This window comes from Chiloscyllium punctatum, chromosome 8 (genome assembly GCF_047496795.1).
Source record: "Chiloscyllium punctatum isolate Juve2018m chromosome 8, sChiPun1.3, whole genome shotgun sequence".
NCBI lineage: Eukaryota > Metazoa > Chordata > Chondrichthyes > Orectolobiformes > Hemiscylliidae > Chiloscyllium > Chiloscyllium punctatum.
Window position 1 is genome coordinate 25,010,677 of NC_092746.1, and position 17,462 is coordinate 25,028,138.

At 42.6% G+C, this 17,462-nt stretch overlaps 1 long non-coding RNA gene across 2 annotated transcripts in view; it reads left to right on the plus strand.

Annotated features, from left to right (window-relative positions):
- The window catches only part of LOC140480419 (uncharacterized), a 176,007-nt gene extending 161,415 nt beyond the window's left edge, over positions 1 to 14,592 (plus strand). For both annotated transcript variants that reach the window (XR_011961290.1, XR_011961291.1), the window contains one exon: positions 14,246 to 14,592. This is a non-coding gene — a long non-coding RNA (uncharacterized lncRNA). The remainder of the gene's footprint in view (positions 1 to 14,245) is intronic.
- Positions 14,593 to 17,462: the final 2,870 nt, after the last annotated feature.

Consider the following 17,462-nt stretch of genomic DNA (forward strand, 5'->3'; position numbering starts at 1 on the left):
GTTACCTCAGAGTAGAATGGAATCTTGATCAGATGGTCCATAGGGCCGAGGAGTGGCAGATGAAGTTTAATTTAAAAAAATGTGAGGTACTGCATTTTGGAAAGGCAAATCAGGGTAGGACTTATACATAGTGATAGTTTGGTGCACTGACCTCTACACCACTGAAGCCAGGCACTAACTCGTGGACATTTCCCCCGATTATCCCCTCGACCACGATCTCACCTCTCATCACCAAATCGTCATCTCCCAGACCATCCACAACCTCATCACCTCCGGGATCTCTCATCCACAGCCTCTAACCTCATAATTAAGGAACCCCGCACTGCCCAGTTCTACCTCTTACCCAAAATCCACAAACCGGACTGCCTTGGTCAACCCGTTGTCTCAGCCTGATCCTGCCCCAACAAACTCATCTCTATATCCCTTGACACCATTTTGTCCCCCTTAGTCCAGGAACACCCCACCTACATTCGGGACACCACCCACACCCTCCACCTCTTCCATGACTTTTGGTTCCCTTATCTTCACCATGGGCATCCAGTCCCTATACACAGCTATCCACCATGATGAAGGTCTCCAAGTCCCTTATTTCTTCCTCTCCTTCCGACCCAACCAGTACCCTTTCACCGACATCCCATTTGACTGGCTGAATGGCTCCTCATCCTCAACAACTTCTTCCAATCCTCCCAAGTCCTCCAGACCAAAGGGGTAGCCATGGGCACCTGCATGGGCCCAGCTATGCCTGTCTCTTCGGGTATGTGAAACAGTCCATCTTCTGCAGCTGCATTATCACCATTCCTCGCCTTTTCCTCCGCTACATCGTGACTGTATTGGCACCACCTCATGCTCCCACGAGCAGGTTGAACAGTTCATCAACTTCACAAACACTTTCCACTCTGACCTCAAGTTCACCTGGACCATCTCAGAACACCTCCATTCCCCCTCCTGGACCTCTCCATCTCCATTTCTGGCAATCGACTCAATACGAACATCCACTACAAAACCCACGACTCCCACAACTACCTTGACTACATTTCCTCCCACCCTGCCTCCTGTAAAAATGCTATTCCTTATTCCCAAATCCTCCACCTTCACTGTATCTGCTCCCAGGAAGACCAATTCCACTGTGGAACATCCCAGATGGTCTCCTTCTTCAAAGACTGCAATTTCCCCTTCCACATGGTTAACAATGCCCTCCTGTGCATCTCTTCCACTTCCCACACCTCCATCCTTGAACGCCAACCCTCCAATCGCAACAAGGACAGAACCCCGCCAGGTCCTCACCTTCTGCTCCACCAACCTTCAGATACATTGCATCATGCTCCGCCATTTCTGGCACCTACAAACGCTACCACCAGAGGTATATTTCTCTCCCCACCCCATCGGCGTTTCAGAGAGACCATTCCCTCCGCGACTCTCTTGTCAGGTCCATACCTCACTGCACCACCCCCCCACAAACCCCCTCCCCTCCCAGCAGCTTCTCCTGCCATTGCAAGAAGTGCAAAACCTGCGCCCACACCTTCCATGTCATCTTCATCCAAGGCCCCAAAAGATCCTTCCACATCCGACAGAAATTTACCTGTACTTCCACACACGTCATCCAATGTGTCCATTGCTCTCGATGTGGTATCCTCTACATTGGGGAGACAGGATGCCAATGTGCGGATTGTTTCAGAGACCATCTCTGGGATACCGGCACTAACCAACCCCGCCACTCTGTGGCTGAACACTTTAACTCCCCTTCCCACTCCACCAAAGACATGCAGGTCCTGGGCCTAACTACCCAATGCCTGGAGGAAGACCACCTCATCTTCCGCCTTGGGAACTTGCAACCACATGGAATTAATATGGATTTCACCAGTTTCCCCATTTCCCCTCCCTCCACCTTATACCAGTCCCAGCCTTCCAACTTGGCATCACCCTCTTGACCTGTCCTACCTCTCTATTTTCCTTCCCACCTATCTGCTCCATCCTCCTCTCCGACCTTTCACTTTCACCCTCACCTTCATCTACCTATCACTTTCCCAGCTACCTTCCCCCCAACCCTACCACCCTCCCATTTATCTCAGCCCCCTTGGCCCACAACCCTCATTCCTGATGAAGGGCTTATGCTCAAAAGGTTGATTCTCCTGCTACTTGGATGCCGCTTGACCAGCTGTGCTTTTCCAGCACCACACTCTGATCGTCACTTTCTCCTAGTTGCTTATATACTTAATGGTAAGGTCCTGGAGAGTGTTTCTGAACAGAAAGACCTTGGAATGCAGGTTTATAGTTCCTTGAAAGTAGAGTCACGGGTAGATAGGATAGTGAAGAAGGTGTTTGCTTAGTATGCTTGCCTTTATCGGTCAGTGCATTGAGTACAGGAGTTGGGAGGTCAAGTTGCAGTTGTACAGGACATTGGTTAGGTCACTATTGGAATATGGCATGCAGTTCTGGTCTCCCTGCTATAGGAAGAATGTTATGAAACTTGAAAGGGTTCAGAAAAGATTTACAAGAATGTTGCCAGGTTTGGAAGGTTTGAGCTATAGGGAGAGGTTGAACAGGCTGGGACTGTTTTCCCTGGAGCGTCAAAGGCTGAGGGGTGACATTATAGAGGTTTATAAAATCATGAAGGGCATGGATTGGGTAGAAAGACAAGGTCGTTCTCCCTGGGGTGAGGGGATTCCAAAACTAGAGGGCATTGGTTTAGAGTGAGAGGGGAAAGACTTAAAGGGGACCTCAGGGATTACTTTTTCACACAGAGACTGGTGCGTGTATGGAATGAGCTACAGAGGAGGTTATGGAGGCTGGAACAGTGGCAACATATAAGAGGCACCTGAATGGCTTTATGAATAGGAAGGGTTTAGACCGATATGGGCCAATTGCTGGCAAGTGGGACTAGATTAATTTTGGATAGCATAGCTAGCATAGACAAGTTGGACCGAAGGGTCTACTGCCATGCTGTACAACTCTATGACTCTGGGCAAGAGTTTCTGCATTGACGGTATAAAGAGCTAGGCACAAATTTGAAAAGCAGGACCTCAAAGATTATAATCTTTGGATTGTTACCTGAGTTGCATACAAATTAGGGTAGGGTACATAAAATTGGAAAGATGAATATATGGCTCAAAGGCTGGTGTGGGAGATGTATGTTCTGATTCCTGGGTCACTTACACCAGTATGGGAAACACAGGACCTGAACATTTGGGGCAGGACAATCTGAGCAATGCTGGGGCAGGAGTTCTTGCAAACTCTATAACCAAGGAAGGCAAGGAGGTTTTAAACTAAATAGTGAAGAGCAAGGGTTCAAACGTGGAAAGATGTGGCATATGTACAAAGTACTAAACAAAAATAGCCATATGGGAGATGAGGATCCGAGAATGGCAGAAATGGACAGAAGGAAGAAAAGATTAGAGAGGTGCTGGAAAAGCGCAACAGGTCAGGCAGCATCTGAGGAGCAGGAATGATGAAGGACTTTTGCCCGAAATGTCAATTTTCCTGCTCCTCAGATGCTGCCTGATCTGCTGTGTTTTTCCAGCACCACTCTAATCTTGACTCTGATCTCCAGCATCTGCAGTACCCACTTCCGCCCAGAAGGAAGGAAAACCAAGGAATATACCAACAATCAAGATGAGGTGTTACAAAGATAGCAAAAAGACAAAATTGAAGGGATTATATCCCAAACAAGTAGCATTCATAATAAAAACATTCATTGATAGAGTGCTTTGAAGCATATAACTATGATCTTATCACCATTATGGAAACATGACTTCAGGATGACAGGAGTAGGTTCCAAATATTGAGGATTCTATGCCATTCAAGAAAAATATAAAGCTAGGTAAAAATGAAGAGAGAACATTGTTAATCAGACTTGCAGTTGTGTAATCATTTGATGTGTTCCTGGATGAGAAGATCAGGATGTGGAATCAGTTTGGGTGGAGATGAGGGAAATTGGGTGAAAGATGTCACTTGTGGAATGGTCAACTGGCCACCTAACTAACTGTGAGGTGGGACAAAGTATAAAAGAAGAAATATTGATTGCTTATCATAAAGAGATGGAGGTCTATGAGATTATAGATCCTAGTTGAATATAATCCTGCTGCTACTGATAGCTCTTAGCACCTTATGAGGGTCTAGATTAAAGCTGCTAGATCAATTCTGTATTTGTCCCATTTAACATGCTGGAGGGTATTCTCAGTGTGAACACGGGGCTTTCTCATCAGAAGGACTGTATGTTAGTCACTCCTACCAATATGATTATGCACTCATCCACCAATAGATTAGTGATGACAAAGCTACTAGACTTTTTCTTCATTTCAGTTCCATCATTATTTGCACCAGTAAATAAGGAATTATAGATATGTAATAAATGCTGGCTGAGTCAGTGTCATCTATATAGCATAGAATTAATTTCTTAAAATGTCTAGACTAGAATATTACATGTTCTTCAGGACTTGGCCAACTTGATCAGTTAGTTGTGCTACTGGGCCAGTCTTGGTGTTGGACATTGAAGTTCCCCCAACTGACCTGCATTTTGTAGCTTTGCCATCCTCAATATTTCTTCCAATTTGTTTTCAACACGGAAGAGCACCGATTCATCAGCTGGAGGTAGAAGGTGATAATCAACAAGTAGTTTCCTTTTATAGGTCCACTCCAGTGAAGTCTCCCAGCACTCCCCAGTGGAACAGGGAAGATGATTGTGGCACTCAATAGGAGACAGTAAAGGAGACGGTCAGGCTAGGAGACTGTAAGGACGGCAGATACTGAAAGTCAGAGTCAATAGATGTGAAGCTAGAAGAGGACAACAGGTCAGACAGCATCCATGGTACAGGAAAGTTAACATTTTGGGCGGAAACCCTTTGTCCAGTTTTCAGCTTGACATCTATTGACTTTGTCAGGCTGTTATTTGACCAGGTTGTGGGACAGTGCTCCTAACACCGGCATAAGTTCTGCCCACATATCTGTGAGAAGGACTTTGCAGGGTCGACGAATGAGTTTGCCTTTGTTTTTTCTGGTGTCTATAATCTATGCCAGGATGTCCTTCTGGTTTTTTTTCTCTTCTGTAGCAGTCTAATACAACTGAGAGGTTTGCTAAGCAGGTCCAGTGTAATTGAACCAGACCTACCATGACACATCTCTGACCAGCACTAGGCAATGATGAGTTGCTCTTGGTCTTAATTCCTTTCAACACCCACCCTGTCAACATCATTCAGGATCTTATACTCTTCCAACAAGTCACCCCTCATTCTTCTATACTCCAGTCGTCATAAGTGCAGCCTGTCCTTGTAATACCATTCACTCATTTCAGGTATCCTGCTAAGATAAAATTCAGTTTTTTTTCTCAGTGTCATTCTAATAAACAAACCCCACATCCCCTCTGGTCCAGATTCTTTTTAATCCAATATTCATTTAAGCAATCATGATATTTGTAACAGAAAACCCTTACTGGCTTTTGGAATATTATCTGTGATTCTTCTTTTGCCCAAAAGCTGGGCCAAAGGAAGACTTTACAGCTCTAAATCAACAACTTGGTTTATAATCCATGAATGTGCAGTACACAGATTGTAATAGTCAATTGGATCTCTCAAATAGAATTACACGCCATTTACAGCACTGAACTAGGACTGGCCTATGCTGCATTTATACAGCTCATAAGCCTCCTCTCATTCTAATTCATCTAATTCTATCAACATTACCTCTTAATTATTTTCTCCCACATGCAATTACCCAACTTCTACTACAATGCATTTTCTCAAAACCAATTCTTTTGACAGTTAGCAGTCTAAACGTAACCTTTCTTCCACAACACCTTTTCCCTAGTTATGGATTCACTTTGCCTGGGACCCTCTATGCTCCAACTCTGATCTCTATGAAAGTGCTTTTACTTTGAAATTATTCAGTTTGGATTGTGGGAAAGTATGAATTAAGACGGCTCCCTCTAACTATACAGCTGGCTCTCCTATAATGCCATAGTTGCGTTCCAGAGAAACCTCGCTTAATAAAAAATTGCTTAATAGAAATAATGAAGCCTATGGGAAAAGTGGGATTAGGGGATGACCAACAAAAAATATCACTTGCGATCACTCAAAAATCACCCAAAAGTCTAACACAAAGCATAGCACAGCCTGAATGAAGGTTGATATCATACTTATTAATGAAACAAAAATAAAAGTTTAACACAGTACATTTAGAAAATGTAGGAAAGCTGCTCTCTGTACAGTACCCCTCACGAAAGTGGCTCTGTCGTTGCATAGGAGCAGAACGGCACATGAACACCGGCGCTGATATCACGCATGCGCAGGGCGGCTCGAAGACCAGCGCAGACATCGCGCATGCACAGGGTGGCATGAAGACCAGCGCTGACATTGCACATGCGCAGGGTGGCATGAAGACCAGCGCTAACATTGCACATGCGCAGGGTGGCACGAAGACCAGCGCTGACATTGCACATGCGCAGGGTGGCACGAAGACCAGCGCTGACATTGCACATGAGCAGAATGGCACGAAGACCAGCGCTGACATTGCACATGCGCAGGGTGGCACGAAGACCAGCGCTGACATTGCACATGCGCAGGGTGGCACGAAGACCAGCGCTGACATTGCACATGCGCAGGGTGGCACGAAGACTAGCGCTGACATTGCACATGCGCAGAATGGCACAAAGACCAGCGCTGACAGAACAACGCAGAAACTTTGGCACAGACATTGCTGCATGCACAGAACAAAGCGTGCAAACCGATCCCTTTAGCAATTGTGCTATTGCCAACGGGGGTGAGCGTTCTCCAAAATACCATTCCCTAATTCTTCAGTGTCGTTATAGCCAAATCGTGCTGCTGAAACATGCATTATCCCAGAACTACCTGTACTACTAATTTTGATGCAGAATATCAGACTCATAAAACACGAGCTCTGTTATTCTTCTATCAGGAGAAGACGTACTGATTTAGCAACACAAGTGTGGAAGCTGAAGCCAGAACCTGTTTTACAGGATCAGAACTAAATAAACACCAGTGTAAAAGAGCCTCATCTGATTATCTTTATTGGCTAGTCTCTTACTCTTAAATTTTATGTGACTCAGCCCTTCCCGAGGGCTACATGCTCAGCAACCTCATTAACTCATTGACTGATTCCTTCCACAGATGTTATTGCTTCTCTGGATTTAATTGCACAGTGCAAAATTTCACACCGTTGTTGATACTAGCTGTTTCTGCTAAATGATGCTATCTTCATTGTTCCTTCATGATCAGCCAACTTCTTTCTCTCCATTTGATATCGTGTAATTATTAGCAAAACAAATGAAACAAATATATAAATACATCAAAGAAGAATGAAACAAAGTGGAGAACCTCAGTAGCCTGTGAAATTGGGCACAAATAGAGTAAGAGAAAACAGCAGTTAAAAGAAAAATAAATCAAAGTTTTAAATGCCTGAAAGGCGCAATGATCATTAAATTATTTGTTAAAGCTTAATGTCTGCAGCAAGATATTGAATGCTTTGACCTATAACCACAGCAGAACCTGATATAGAGGAGTTGTGTAAATATTATTCAAGTGAACTGATTAAATATAAACATCATTGTGCTTTGGGTCTTTTGAAACTTTGACTCTAAGTAAACAGTTGCACTGACCTCTGATTGTTGAAGGGGATTTTTAGGTTCTGCAGCAGTCACTTTAACCACTTCCTCCACTCATATCCTTCCGTTACCACATTCACTGATGATCTAGCAAAAGGTGGCTTTCTTCTTCCCCACTGTTCATGTATTACTTATTTTGCTTCCATGACGCTCAATTGAGACAAGTGACCTGTTTCCAAACTTGTGTTGATGAAAGTTTATAACGAGCACTTAAATAATGCATAGGACTGCGGAAAATTGTCTTAGCTTTCCAGACCCTCTTAAGGACAAAGAGATCACACACCCACCAGATTCTATACTGGCTGACTAAAATTGGGAAACCATGGAAACAACAAAAGGATAAATATCCTCAGCAGCTGTTTAGCATGAAAAAGAACTGGCTGATAAACTTGATTTACTTTTCCGAAAAGTATTGAGCAAACTTTAATATAAATGAAGGGAAAATATGGGGGAGTGTGATACAATGTCTTTTAATTTCATGCTTTAGTGAACATATTTTAATTAAAATGATGGGGCTTTAAGAAGTTATACAGTTTACTATCATGTAATGCTTCATACACGTTGATCATATAATTATTAACTGTCTTGAATATTTAGCATATTAGATTAGATTAGATTACTTACAGTGTGGAAACAGGCCCTTCGGCCCAACAAGTCCACACCGACCCGCAGAAGCGCAACCCACCCATACCCCTACATTTACCCCTTACCTAACACTACGGGCAATTTAGCATGGCCAATTCACCTAACCTGCACATCTTTGGACTGTGGGAGGAAACCAGAGCACACCCACGCAGTTACACAAAGAATGGTGAATGGTTTAAAAAATGTCCTGCAAAAGTTTGCATTCATCTTGCACTTTTCATAACTTCAGAATGTTTCAAAGAACTCTATATTTAACACAGTATGGTTGAAGTGTTGTCTCCATTATGTTCAAGAGAAACCCAATTTGTGCACAGAAAGGCTCATGAATAGCAATGAGATAATGATCAGGTGTTTTAGTGATATCAGTTGACAGATACATAGTTGTCCAGACATTGATATAGAAAATAGGTTGGATAACTTTATCATACTGCTTACTTCACTTGATTAATGTATATCTAACAATTGTAATTCAACTCACTGTACATTCATTAATTAAAACTATACTCAACTTAAAGGCACATGGATAAGATCCTAAACTGGCTGTGGGATCAACATGTGTAATTGACCCTTAACTGTTGGCTCTGAAGCAGACAGCATGCAGATTTTGTGGGGTATGCTCATTTGCCTGGGAGCTGTTTGCAGTCAGCACTGTTGAGTGGCTGAAAATCTCTGCAGGGGAGCACTAGTTTGTATCATCACTTCAAGCCAGCTTCATCTTTTAAAAGTGAGTTGCATTCTGGCTGCACTTGATGCTGAAGGTAGCGGTGAAAGACAAAGACTGAAAAATGGCATTGGAGAGATAGGGTGCTTGCTGCAAGTATCCTTCCTGAAATATGGTTCATGGAATTGGACATAATTTTCTAGTTGGGGCTGAACCACTTTTAGAAAGGTTCATCATCATTTCCTTGTTTTTGTACTATGTGGGCAGAATTTCTTGGAAGGTGGGGCACAGCCTTGCTGATTATAGCAGCCCCGGAGCCATTTAACACTGAGGTTAATTAGTTGGAGCTGGGCCTTCTGCTGCTCACTTATTTGGCTGTCATGCTTCAGAGAGCTGTGGCCAGTCAGGTTGACTGGTAATTCTGTTGTCCCAGTAACATTAGGAGCAGCAGTGGCCAGGGTGGGGACAACAAGCAATCCCTAGATTCCAGAAAGAGGTCAGTATAGAGTGTGTCTCAGCAGAGAGGTGATGTGGAAGTGGGGGGGGGGGGGGGGTAGAGTGGAGTGGGTTTCTTGATAAGAGAGGAGGGGGCACATGGAAGCGAGGCATTTATAGACAGTAGAATTGCTGAATTTCTCCCCGGCCTTTGAATTCCGAGGCAGGATACTTCTGACAGTGCACCCCATCTTTCAATACGTTCAGGGGTGTCAGCAATGTTCCTTGTAATTATTTTTGCTCCTTTGCGAACCTCCGAGTAAGTGGAAGCTGTGTGTCAGCACGCTGATCAAAATGTGTGGAGATTCCTAGTGGCTTGTACAGTTTAGAGGGAAGTTGGAGACATGATTTCTGTTGTCAGGTTCTGAACTGCAACTTGAATCCATAACCTTCTAATTCAGAGGTGACAGCGCTGCCAGCCGAGCCATAGCTTGCTACTTCTATTTCATTTTCATCTCTATAGCAGCAAACGTTAGATGCATTCTGTCTTTTACTGCTGCTTTGCCTTCAAAGTAGCATGTTTGAAGATATTTTTGGTTTTGGTTGCACCAGACATAGTTTTGATGAGCATGTGTGCACACAGAGAATATGCACCTGCAAAGTGGGCAAATTATATTTTTAGTCAGTGTGTAATGCAATGCCAATGCTACCATTTGTAACATATTGCTCTAATGCCTTTTGTGTTCTGCAGCAGCTAATTGATTTCTACTGGTTCATGCTAAGATTGGCTTCCACAGTTGTTCTTTAAGTTGCTGCCACGTACCAGCAATGGTAAAGCATCGTGAAAACTTTGTCCTAACATCAATGATTCTGTGCAGACCACTTGTTCCCAGATATTGGTGCAGCAGTTTGTATCTACTCTGGATCATAATGTAACAGAGAGAACAAGGGGAGGTGCCACAGAGCTGCTAGAAAGAGGAGAAGTACATGCAGAAACATTCAGCAGCAAACATTACCTGGCCAGGTTGTCTCATTGCTTTCTCTTACTGAACCTCATTATGGAAAAGTGTTTTTATTCACTTAGAGTCATAGAGATTTACAGCATGAAACCAGACCCTTCGGTCCAACCCATCCATGCCGACAACTTTAACATCGGAAGACTATAAGACCATAAGATATAGGGGCAGAATTAGGCCATTCAACCCATCAAACCTGCTCCAGCATTCAATCATAGCTGATATGTTTCTCAACCGCATTCTCCTGCCTTCTCTCCATAATCCTTAATTCCCTTACTAATTAAGATCCTATCCACTTCTGTCTTAAATACACTCAATGACTTTGCCGCCATAGCCCTCAGCGGCAATGATTTCCACAGATTAGCTCAACTCTGTCTGAAGAAATTTTTTCCTCATCTCAATTCGACAATGTCATCCCTTCACTCTGAGGCTGTGCTCTTGGGTCCTAGTCTGACCTACTAGTAGAAACACCTTTTCAATATGCACTCTGTCCAGGCCTCTCAGTATCCTTAAGTTTCAATCAGACCCCCTTTCTAAACTCCATTAAGTACAAATGAGGTGAAAGTGACAACCCTTGACATCAAGGCTGCATTCAATGAATGTGGCATCAAGGAGCCCCAGCAAAACTGAAATCAGTGGGTGTCAGGGGGCAAACTTTCCACTGGGTGGAGTCATACCCTGAACGTAGGAAGATGATCATGGTTATGGGAGGTCCTCAGCTCAGCTCCAGGATATCTCTGCAGGAGTTTCTTAGGGCACAGTTCTAACATTCAAGAAGGGTTTATTCCTGAAATGTCGATTCTCCTGTTCCTTGGATGCTGCCTGACCTGCTGTGCTTTTCCAGCGCCACACTATTGACTCTGATCTCCAGCATCTGCAGTCCTCATGGATGTTCCTTCCATCATAAGGTCAGAAGTGGAGATGTTCACTGGTGTTTGCACAATGTTTAGCATCATCCATGACTTCTCAGATACTGAAGCAGTCAAATGCACCAAGACCTGGACAATATCCAGGTTTGGGCTGACAAGTGATAAATAACATTTGTGCCACACAAATGCCAGGATAGGACCATAACTAATAAGAAACAATCTAACCACCGCCTCTTGACATTCAATGGCGTCACCATAACTGAATCCCTCACTATCAAAATCCTTGGGGTTACTATTAATCAGAATAAACACAACAGCTACAGGAACAGGTCAGAGGCTAGGAATACTCCATGCAACTCACCTCCTGACTTCCCAATCCTGTCCAGCATCTGCAAAGCACAAGTCAGGAGTGTGACTGGCCTGGGTGGGTACAGCTGCAACAGCACTTAAGAAGCTTGACACCATCCAGGACAAGCAGCAAACATGATTGTCATTACATTCACAAGCATCCACTCCCTCCACCATCAACGCTCAGTACCAGCATTGTGTACCTTCTAAAAGATGCACTGCAGAAATTCACCAAAGATCCTCAGGCAGCGCTTTCCAACTAGAAGGGTAAAGACAATGGATTCATGGTAACATCACCACCATCAAGTTCCCCTCCAAGCTACTCCACCCCCTGACTTGGAAATATATTGCTGTTCCTTCACTGTCACTGAATCAATATCCTGGAATTCTCTCCCTAATGGCATTGTGGGTCACCCAACAGCAGGTAGACTGCAGCAGTTCAAGAAGGCAGCTCATCACCACCTTCTCAAAGACAGCTAGGGACAGGCATTTAATGCAGGCCAGCAAGTGATGCCCACATCCCACAAATGAATGAAAAGAAACCCAGAGTTCTCAACTGCTCCTCATATAAGAGGACCTTCATCCCAGGGTCATTCTTCTAAACCTCTGGATGGCCTCCATTGCCAGCATATCCATCCTTAGGCATGAACCCCAAAACTGTTCACAATGTTCCAAATGCCATCTGACCAGAGCCTTATGCAGCCTCAGCAGTGCATCCCTACACTTGTACTCTAGTGTTCTTGAAACCAATGCTAACATTGCATTTTCCTTCCTAACTGCCAACTGAACCTGCTGTTTAACCTTTAGGGAATCTCGAACGAGGATCCCAAGTTCCTTTGTGCTTCAGATTTCTGAAGCCTTTCCCTCTTGAGAAAATAGTTTATGCCTTCTGTTCTTCACACCAATGTAAATAACCTTACATTTCCTACATTGTATTCCATGTACTTCTTTGCCCACACTTCTAGTCCATCTCAGTCCTTCTGAAGCCTCCTTGTTTCCTCAATACTACCTATACTTATACTTATCTTTCTGTCATCTGTAAATTTAATAACAATGCCCTCAATTGTTGTGATCCCCACATGGACTCTTGCAGAACTCTACTAGTCACTGGCTGCCATCCTGAAAAATACATCTTTACCCAATCTCTTTACCTTTTCCCAGTCAGCAATCATCTTTACATGCTTAGACCTTGCCCCTTATACCATGGGCTTTTATTTTGTTTAGTGGTCTCCTGTGTGGCACCTCATCAAAGGCTTTTTGGAAATTCAAATGAGTCACATCTACTGGCTATACTTTGTATAACTTGCTCTTTTGTATTTTGTCTAACTTGCTCGTTACCTCATCAAAGAATTCCAACAGATTTATTAGGCATGACCTCCCCTTGATGAAGCCATGCTGACTCTGCCCCATTTTACCTTGTGCATCCAAGTATTCTGCAATCTCATCCTTAATAATGGACTCTTAAAATTTTAACAATGACCAAGGTCAGACTAACTTGGCTTATAACTTCCACTCTTCTGTTGCCTTTCCTTCTTAAATAGGGTGTTATATTAGCTATTTTCCAGTTCTCTGGTGCCCTCCCTGATTCCAGAGATTCCTGAAAGATCACCACCAATTCCTCTACAATCTCCTCAGCTACCTCCTTCAGAACTCTGTGATGTAGTCCCGGGTGATTTAATCACCTTGAGACCTATCAGCTTCCTCAGCACCAGGGGTGCTGTGACAGAAACAAAATCAAATGTTTAACTAAACTTGGTAAATTAAAACAAAAACTTACTGAACTCAAATCTCAACGATATTATCTGGGATAATGATGAACCTCAGTCCCTGTAATGTCCATTGGTTTCTGAAGGCTTCTGTTGTGCCAATGAAGACTGCAAGTTCCTCTCAGAAGCAGGCCCACGAGGAGACTCTCTGCATTGCCTCCCCTCCCCCCCACCCCCACCCCCCCAACAGGGGGTGCCTATATATTAGGAGAGTGGAGCTAAATTGCAACCAAACGTTAAAAGAAATACTGCCATGGGCTGCAAATGCAACTCTCAACATAAATAAGGAAATCAGTTTGCTCCAGGTCACAAGAACTTGGTAGCTTGGTACTTTACACTTAATGTTGCCTTGGAGCTGGGTGTGCTCTGCCAGTGAAGTTGGCTGTGGCCATGAATGTTTCTGTCTCTTGCTTTTTCCAGGCTGGAGCAACTGACATTTGCCACATTTCCCAGTTTACCATCCATTTTTGGGTTAAGAGGTCACCGGGACTTTGTATTCTCAGACTACTGAATGGAGTTTTATTTCTCTCATGCTCCAAAGAGAGACGACGGCACAGTAGTTAGCACTGCTGCCTCACAGCAACAGAGACCAGTGTTCGATTCTAGCCTTGGGTGACTGTGTGGGTGCTTCGGTTTCCTCTCACAGTTCAAAGTTGTGCAGGCTAGGTGGATTGACCATGGGAAATGGCGGGCTTATGTAGATAGTGTGAGGGATGTGTCTGGATGGGATGTTCTTTGGAGATTTGGTGCAAACTCTTTGAGTCAAATCTCCTCTGCCTGCACTGTAGGGGTTGTAGAAACAGGTTAAGTGAGCACAGAGTTTCACAGGAATTACAGGCTGATTGGTAGTGATTGTAAGCTCTTTGCTTTGTGGGTGTTGCATATCATTGCAGATGGTCGAGAACTGAAAAGAATTCCATTCCTTCAATGACCACCTGGTGAACCATCATAAAGAGCATAACATGTCGGCCAGAGTCTGGTATCCTGGCAGCAGTTATGATGCCTTCATTTTGCTGCAGTCTACTGCACCAGTCAACTGTAATCAAAATTTCAACTCCTGCATTGAAAGAGTTGCACAATTACCAATATTAAAGGCTTGATACAATCTTAGAGCATTACAATCATATGTTATTAAGTGATTTCAATTTATATATAAATATTTTAAAAACATGTATGTACAGATGTATTTGCATGCATTGATATTATACCTTTAAATAACATTTTATCAACACTTAAGTATTAATAGCAAAAGCTGTATTTAGGATGACATTGAGAATTGAGTTAAAACATCACAATGTAATTCTTCTGAGGTTGATGCTGAAGTTGCATTAAAATCTATTAGAGTTCTGATTCAGTTGTTTTTCTGCTTGCTTCCAGGTTTGTCATATTCACTTCACAGCATGATGCTTAATCATCAAAGCCCTGAAGGGATAATTAAAATGATAATTAAAATGGTAAACCTGCCATTTCATAATTGTATGAATGAGCAGTTGAAGGTGCTGATGTTTTACAAAGTTTCTTTTCAATTAAATTTCAATTACTAAAATCATACAGAGTGCCTGTAACAAAATTAAATCTATCTTGGAAATAAGTTCATTAAATAAATGGACCAATTTACTGGAATATTAGAGTGTAAATAATGACATAAAATATTAGCAACTTATTATGAGCTTTATAAATACAATAAAAAGTGAGCCTTATAAGAGCAGTGATTCAAGGCAATAATCAAAAAATGTAGAATGCACCAAACTCGAAGAGCTGACCTTTGTATTCAAAGCCCCAATCTCTGTTTACCCCTAGCATGTAAAATTATTTCCATTTCCTGTCCTTTTCAATGCAGGAGTAGAAATTTTGAATACGCAAAAGCTATTTAACAGGCCTATCATTAACAATGAAATATTTTGAATTGGACTTTGTAAGTCCAATAACTTGAGGGTTTGTGTCACATTTTTCAGAAAGTGTGATTTGGACCCTAGAGAGCACAAACCTTTGTTTACATAGGATCACTTACATGGTCCTTTGGAAAGGTATACAGGAACACTACAGGAACAATGCAGAGCATTTCAAACAAATCAAGTCATTAGGGTAGTCATCCAGAAGAGCAGGCTAATGTTCTGGGATAATGGATTTGAATCCCATTGTGTAGATGGTTAAACATTGAACTCATTTAAAAAAAAATCTGGAATTAAAATGGTAGTCAAATGGTGACCACGTAACTATTATTGATTAATTTAAATACCCATGTGGTTCACTATTTGCATTCCCTGAAGAACATCTGCCATCCTTGCCCAGGCTACCTACAATGACTCCAGATCTACAGCAATATGGTTAACTCATAACTGTTATTTAGGAATCAGCATAAATACCAACTTTGTCAGTGACAAACACATCACACGAAAGAAACAAAAAAAGAGTTTATTATGTCTTTCCTTTTTCTTCACATAATGGTCTCTGTACCTCTTTGCTGTAGACCAGTGACTACTAAGAACTGAATTTGCACCTCACACACTCCTTTTCCTTTAGTCACACCTATTTATAATCTCTCTTGAGGAACTGCCATTGTTCATGCGTCAGTCTAACTAATCAGTTTGCACAACATATTCACTTTTGGAAAGTATTAACAAGAGCATCGGCCAAGTTTTTCTATCGTGTTAAAATAGTGTATATAACTGTGTTCACATAGCAACCTTGTTTTACATTCAGATATAATGAGGTCCAAGCCTCTTAACTCAATAGCTGAGGGAAGAATATGAGCTGGCCCAGTGACTGGCTGACTTTAATAGCACACAAATCACAACATGTTTCTTCCCACTGATACACTGTCTAAATATTCCTCAGTTGACATATCCATGGTGGCGTTTTGAGATAAATTGATTGATGCAGTATCCTTTGAGGTGCTAACTATTTGCTGCAGCTCAGGTGATAGAAACAAGAGTTAGAAGGCTGACTGAATGAAAGCACTTGTGATAGTGCTTACATGATAATATACTTAATGAAATTTTTTGAGGATATTATGAACAAGATTGATAAAAGGAGTTGATAGACATTGTTTATTTAGATTTTCAGAAGCTTTTGATAAAGTCCCTCACAAGGAGTTGATGAGTAAAATTAAAATACCAGATAAACGAGGTAAATGTATTGGTATAAATTGAGGATTTGAGCTTAAAAATGTGTTGCTGGAAAAGCACAGCAGGTCAGGCAGCATCAAAGGAACAGGAGAATCAGTGTTTCGGGCATAAGCCCTTCTGGGATTGGCTAACAGATAGAAAACAGAGAGTAGGAATAAATGGGGCATTCTTGTGCAGGCAGCCTATTGAGGGGGTACAGCCAGAGCAGGCTCAAAGGGCTGAATTGCTTACTCCTGTTCCTAGTTCTTATGCAAGGAGTACTTGGGGCCCAAGCTGTTTACAAGATATATTAATGATTGGCGGCACGGTGGCTCAGTGGTTAGCACTGCTACCTCACAGTGCCAGGGACCCGGCTTTGAATCCCGCCTTCAGCGATTGTCTGTGTGGAGTTTGCACATTCTCCCCGTGTCTGTGTGGGTTTCCTCGCACAATCCAAAGATGTGCAGGTCAGGTAAATTGGCCATGCTAAATTGCCCATAGTGAGAGGTGCATTAGTCAGGGGTAAATATAGGCTAGGGGAATGGGTCTAGGTGGGTTGCTCTTCGGAGGGTTGGTATGGACTTGTTGAGCCAAAGGGCTTGTTTTCCACATAAATCTAATCTAATCATGTGGGGATCAAATGTAATATTTCCAAATTTGCAGATGGTAAAAAGTTAAGCAAAAATGTGTATTGTGAAGAAGATTTAAAATATTTTCAGAAAGGTTTATATTTAATGACTGTTTTCCATCTGCCACATTCTAGCCCAATGTGATAAAACGTGAAGTTATCCACTTTGGCTGGAGAATAGGCCTGCCAAGCATTCCTTAAATGATGAGAGGTTGGAAAGTGTATGGGCAAAGGGACTTGAGGCTCCTTATCAGTAAGTCAAAATGGAGATACAGCAAACTATTAGGACAACAAATGGAATATTAGCCTTAATCACAAGAAAATTTGAGTACAGGAGTAGTGAAGTCTTACTTCGATTGTACAGGTGCTTGGTTA